The sequence below is a fragment of the Amblyomma maculatum genome, chromosome 4 (genome assembly GCF_055883805.1).
Source record: "Amblyomma maculatum isolate TAMU_Amacu chromosome 4, ASM5588380v1, whole genome shotgun sequence".
Taxonomy (NCBI): Eukaryota; Metazoa; Arthropoda; class Arachnida; order Ixodida; family Ixodidae; genus Amblyomma; species Amblyomma maculatum.
Window position 1 is genome coordinate 19154188 of NC_139347.1, and position 6721 is coordinate 19160908.

General features: G+C 47.6%; 1 non-coding gene across 1 annotated transcript; it reads right to left on the minus strand.

Moving 5' to 3' along the window:
- Positions 1 to 4086: 4086 nt before the first annotated feature.
- TRNAV-CAC (transfer RNA valine (anticodon CAC)) lies at positions 4087 to 4159 on the minus strand. Its single transcript has one exon. It is a non-coding gene; the product is annotated as a tRNA-Val (tRNA).
- Between the last annotated feature and the right edge of the window lie 2562 nt (positions 4160 to 6721).

Below are 6721 nucleotides of genomic sequence, written 5' to 3' on the forward strand. Positions count from 1 at the left end.
CAGTAAGGCTCGCTTTCCTTGTAAAATTCCAAGGGCACACCCAAGTACTTTGCAGGCGTTGTAACCCACGACACATTAGCGAAAGTGTTGGGGGTCAGCTGCCAGTCTCCGTGCCAAAATCCCAGGCACTTACCCCAGTTAACTTTACTCCCTGTGACTTTGCTAAAATGTTTTACCACCTCCACTGTCCTCTTTATACTCTCCTTATTCACACAAAAAACCGCAACGTCGTCTGCGTAAGCCAGCAATTTGACTTCTGACTCCTGCAGTCGAAAACCATCAATGTCATTGTTTTGTAGGATGCTTAAACACAATGTTTCAATATAAATGCCGAACAAAAGAGGGCTGAGGGGGCAACCTTGGCGCACCGAACGTCGTACGTTGATGGGGGCCCCCAGTGACTTATTGACAATTAATCTCGTAGTGCAGTTACGGTACGCCAAGGCCACTCCCTCTCGAATAACAGAGCCGACATTAACATGGTCTAATATACTGAACAGAATAGCATGCGCCACACAATCAAAAGCTTTCTCCAAGTCCAACTGCAGTAAAGCAACACACGCATGAGTTGCATCGCAGCATTCGAGCACACTTCTCGCTTTGTGAATGTTCTGAAAGATGGATCGCCCTTTGATACCGCACGTTTGGTGAGGGCCCACTAGTTCGCATATAACCGTTTGTAGTCTGCCAGCAAGCACCTTCATATAAATCTTGTAATCAACGTTTGTCAGAGCAATGGGCCTGTAAGACGACAACTGCCTAAGCTTATCTGGTTGGTCAGTTTTCGGAATAAGTACTGTGTGCGACGATCCGAAAGACGCAGGCAGTGCCTTCAGCTCATACGCTTCATTAAATAAGGCACACAACAAAGGAGATAGCTGTTGCTTGAACGCTTTATAAAAAGCCGCACTCAGGCCATCAGGCCCGGGTGATTTCCCAGGGTTTAAATTTTCTATTGCCTGCTGCACTTCTTTTTCGCTTATTGGCCGCTCCAGTCTTTCTTTTTGTTCGTCATCAATTTTTGGCATCGCGTCAAAAAAGGATTCTTTAAAACGGTCCAAATTAACCTCTCGGGACGAAAATAGCTCTTCATAATACTCCCGGAAAGCTTTCGCGATTCCTTCGTTATCGGTTTCTGTGCGTCCTGCCCAATCTACCTCTGCCACGTGATTTCGCCTTGCATTTGCTTTTTCTATTCCCAACGATCTTTTTGTCGGCGTCTCATCCATGGCCAATTTTTCCGCTCTCGCACGCACCAGTGCTCCGCGATAACGGTCTTCGTCATTCAGTTGAAGTCTTTGTTTTATTTTTCTAACGTCGTCCATGTATAACCCTGGCGTGTTACACTCCAGGGCTAACAATTTATCTAGCAAAGATCTTAAATGCATTTCATTTTGTTTTTCTTGAAATCGTATGCAGCTGGCCTTTTCTATAGCTTTGATTTTAATTTGTTGCTTACACAGTTCCCATTCTTGACCCAGTTCGTGGGTGTCCTCCTGACAAATATTACCAATTCCTTCTTCTACTAGTCTGGTGAATTGCTCGTCATTCAGCAGTTTATTATTTAACTTCCACAATTCCCAATTAAAACCGCTACCTCCCTTTCTTGGTCCAATTGTACACTGAACCATGCAGTGATCTGAGTACGTTACCGCCAAAACATAATAATCCTGGCATTTTGGAGCCACTTCTGCGGCCACATAAATTCTGTCAAGGCGGGCGTGGCTAGCACCCTGAAAATGCGTATACTGAACCCGTCGCTCGCTCGTGAGACACTCTGCAACGTCTTCCAGTGCAAACTCGTCAATCAAGCGCGAAAGCACCTCTGTGCTACGATCCCTAAATGTACGAAGGCTAGTTTTGTCACCGGAGCTCAGTACACAATTGAAATCCCCCAGAAAGACAAGTTGCTTATCCGTGTTTAAATACCCTTCAACAAAATCAAACAAAGCAGCCCTCTCATCAACTACCGTAGGTGCATATATACAAACAGCACGCCACTCAGCCGAGCAAAAACTAAAATCGATGACCACACCCCGACCCGACGGAAAAGAAGCATGCGACTGCACTACAAGACCCGGCAACCTCTTCACAAACAGGACGCATTCAGCAGAAGTACCGACTGCATGGCTGACAACTGCGTAAAACCGCGACGTGAAACGTTGCACCATGCTCTCGGTCTCTTGTTCACCCTCGACTTTTGTCTCTTGAACTCCAAGTATATCGATGTCATTTTCATTTAAAAGGCGCAGGACCTGGCTCTGCTTCCTTTTTGCTGCTAGACCTCTCACGTTAAGGGTCGCAACCTTTAGTGACAGTACATAAGCCATTTTCTTAGAGTGAAAAGAGGCCAAGAGCTTGGTGCTTACCCTTCACGTCTAGCATGGCGCTAGACGCTTTCGTTGACGCCAGAGCCATGAGGTTGGACTGGCAGACCTTGTGACGGGGGCGGCTTTTCGGCAGCTCTCCTGTCCGTCGAGACATTCGGTCTTGGTTTGAAGGTCGCCCTCCTCCCTATTGGCGTTTTTATCGGCGGCTCGTCGTTGCTAGCTGCCTCTGCCTCATTCGTCTCACTGGCGCTCCCGTCGTGGGCACGCTTCGCAGGGCCCTGGACGTTGGTCGCTCGGCCGCTGCTCCCTTCGAGGGTCCCCCGTCTGCCCGCAGACTCCGGAAGTTCAATTTTTGAGCTCTCGGCATCGCTCACCGTTTCTTTCTCCGACGGTCCGTTGCTTGGCAGTGCCACTTCCCTGTCTGGTCCACCGAGCATCTCGTCGCCACCCCCCGGGGGCACTAACATGCCTGTCGTTGCTGCCATCCTCTCATCCTCTCCGACCCCTTTTGCGGCCTCCTCCGTCTCTGCGACGTCCATTCGGTGTTCCGTCATGTCCGCCCTCGCTGTTGGTGCAGTAGCCACTGCATACGTTCGTACGCAGTCTTCCTCCGAGTGGCCAAACCGCTTACACTTCGCACACCGCGGAATCTTACATTCCCGGCGCACATGACCGGTCCCGCGGCAGCGCAGGCACTGCATGGGCCGCCCAGGCACCACAACAAGGGCCAACTCCCCTGCTACTCTTATCTGGTGAGGCAGATCTTCTATCTTCATCCCAGGCTTCAACTTCAGAAGCACGGTTCTCGTTGTTGAGCCCTTTTCGTGCACTCCCTGGACTCGCCACCGCTCACGGGTCACTTCCGTCACCTCACCGAACGCCGCAAAAGCTGTTCGGATATCCTCATCCGCCACGCCGTGCAACATCCAGTGGAGCCGTAGCTTCACCTGTTGGTCCTCCGGGTCAATGACGATACACCGTCGACCTTTCACTTGAAGCTCCTTGAATGCTAGCAGCCGCTTGGTTGCTTCCGTGCTGTTCAAAGTCACCGCCCAGACATGGTTTATTTGGTAAGCCCCCAAGGCCACCACGTCTGGGAGCGTACCAATCTTGGCCAGGGCGTCCCGGAAATCTTCAACCCTGAAGGGTCGCACTCGTACGTCACCGTGCAAAAAAACTGTGTTGAAAACAACACGTCCGGTGGGCAGATGCGGCAAAATAATCTGATATTCCTTGTCGTCGTTTTCCCCAAGCCTGTTACCGCGGCCAGCCTGGGCCGCAATCGCCGCTCCGCCGGAGCTCATCATTCTGCGTCCGTACACGCCGGTGGCCGGAAGTAGAATGCACACCACGGAAACCGGGTATATGAGCCCAGATCTAAAATGCGTTCCCAAGGTTGCGAACCGTATGGAGGAGGAGGAGGAGGAAAAAACTTTATTAAAAAAAAAATATATATATAAACACTCCCAGGAGGACCTCTTAGTCCAGGAGCCCTCTGGCTGTTCCTTCTAGCTTAGCCCGCTCGACCAGCCGTAACTGATCTGCAGGTTCGATCCCGGGCGGAAACAGCGAACGTTTTTTTTTTCTTTTTTTTTTTCATAAAGGTTTACACCATACGGTTCGCAACCTTGGGAACGCATTTTAGAGCAGAGCCCATATCCCCCGTTTCCGTGGTGTAGTGGTTATCACGTGCGCCTCACACGCGCAAGGTCCCCGGTTCGATCCTTTATGGAAAAAAAAAAAAAAAAACGTTCGCTGTTTCCGCCCGGGATCGAACCGGGGACCTTGCGCGTGTGAGGCGCACGTGATAACCACTACACCACGGAAACGGGGGATGTGGGCTCGGATTTAAAACACGTTCCCAAAATCGTGAAAGGGGCTGGCAAAATGAAGAAATAATTGCTGTGGTGTCGCAAATAAAAATTCGCTGTTTCCGCCTGGGTTTCAACCAGGGATGTTGCGAGTGTGAGGCGCGCGTTAAAACCGCTACACCACGGAAACTTTTTCTTCTTTATCGAATGGCAAAAATTCCGTTAAAAAAAAAAAAAAAAAAAAAAAAAACTTCACTTGTTCATGTCTCAAGCTACCGGGCTGCTTAATACGAGCCCGCAATATCCCTATCCCGTCACTGCACCGCCATCAAAACGTCAAAATTCAGGGAGGCAAGCACATGCATCTGGTATTTGGAGGTTCTTCGCGTGCAGCATGCACACTTCTCACCAAAGCACACTGCTCACGAAACACTGATTTGGACGATCTTGGTGGCTCGGTATGTCTGTCCATCATACGGCTTTTCCAAAGTCTTAACAGTCCCATCTACACAAATAAATCATAAAACACAGAAGAGTTTTCCCTGGACTTCCCTTTTCCTAGAGCAGTATTGTGATTTCTCAACAGTAAGTGTCAAAATGAAACGCTGTAGAAATAGTTCATAAATTAAAAACAAATTAAAAACAATCAGAAAGACCCACAGGACAGCAGATATTAGTTTAAGCGGCAAGTTATCTTGCGCAAGTGTAGAGGAAATAGAAGCGTGGTGTCAGGAACCGGTCGCAGTGCCCTATGCTCTCACCTGGAGCGAGATGTCAATCTACGCCTCCCAATCTGTTTTCTATGCACTGTTGGATATCGTAGACTTCCGTCGCACTTCTCTTTCGCAAATTCTTTATCGTCATCGTCGTCATCATAATCATTATCACTCATCCGCAACAAATTTGTCACTAACGTCAAACCCACCACAGTCATCCTGACTCTGGACACAATATCGTAAATGGAATATTCTTTTAAACCACGTGGTCTCTTCCGCCATCTTTCATACAATAATTCATACTTTAATTCTCCCATTTCTGTAAAATGGAAAAAAGTTCCCGAGCTTACATCATTGCTTTGAACGAGAAACCTTCCGCAAAGGAACCATAGCGACCACTCATTCTTTCGGGATAAAAAAAAGGTCGCTTTTAGGATAAAAAAAGAAGGCTATGTTAATGCTCTTCAACATGATGTTAAATGTAGTTTGATGGAAGGCTGAACCTGGTAATGGCAAGAATTCAATTTCGTACCCGAAAGCCGTCACGCGGTAGTAGAGTTTATGCTCGCACGTCTCGAACCGGGGATGGGTTCGTGCTCGAGGAACAAAGGCACGGAATGACACAGCTTTAACTCTAGAATGCTATTATTTGCCCTTGAAAATAACGCAGAACTTGCCGACTAGCTCTAAAACATCAAAGAGGTTTTCCTTGTAAGGAAACGGCTACGTAAGAAGGGCTTCCGACTCATCTGCTTGCGGTGCGGCTTCGGCGGCGGATCATCTGCATTCTGCCGTTTCTGACGAAATAAATGTTTTACAATCCAATCGTCGGCGAACATACGCGCGCGCCGGGAATGGCAGCCGGAATCTACCGTGCGCGCCGCATTCTGAATGTTGGGCCATTAACTTCCATATTTACACAACAGTACCTGACAGCATTCCGCAGTTACCTCAAAAAATAAATTCATGTTCTTGACAGCCTGTCTTGTGTAACTGATAACGCGAGTCGGCAGAAATGTGTCCGGAAAAAGTTTGATTCCAAGAAAAATTTCGCTCGTCTTCGTGCCATATAATCACGTGGTATAAATAAAATTTCATGGCCATTGCTTTTATTTTGTACATTTGAGGATGCAGAGCAAAAAGGTCGCGAGTCTGTAAACCCCGGCGTATCACTTAAGATACAGACTGTAGTAACTTGAACAATTTTCAATTCTGCTTGCACAATTGCACGAATTGATGACATAATGGAAGAAATGGATGTCTAACACTTCTATATGAAAGAAGTCAAATTGTGAACTGACAGGAGACCTGCTGAAGGGTAAATGAATGCGAAAGCTAGCTGCGACGGTTAAACAACCCATGTTTCCCGTGCTCGTGTAGTGTTTTTCTGAATAAAAATTTAGGGGTCCATAAATTTAGAAGTCCATGAAGTCCTGCATGCTTACGAATCCATCTGACGTTTTAAATGCGGAGCATTCCGGGATTAAATGATTTACATTTTAAACTTTGCAGGACGCATATATGGTAGCAAAAAAAAAAAGAAAAGCATTTTTTACGTCGTTTTTGTTTAGTTAAGCGAAGATTCTACGTGCAAATCCTTTAATGCAGCGCGGATGCTGATGCTGAAAGTTATGATCCATAGCTTTTTCAACTTGTTTTTTGTATCACTTGTCACCCTGCATGACAGACGGTACCTTCACTTTGAAGCACTCTGATAACGCACGATAAGTGGCAGTAGTGGGACAACGCGTACTATTTATCTTTGTTCCGGTAGGCCGAGGCGCGGTTCTAACCGGATGCGACAGGCCTGGACTGGACTCGAGAGGCAGTATGAATTGGTTCGATGATCGGAACGCGGTTATTT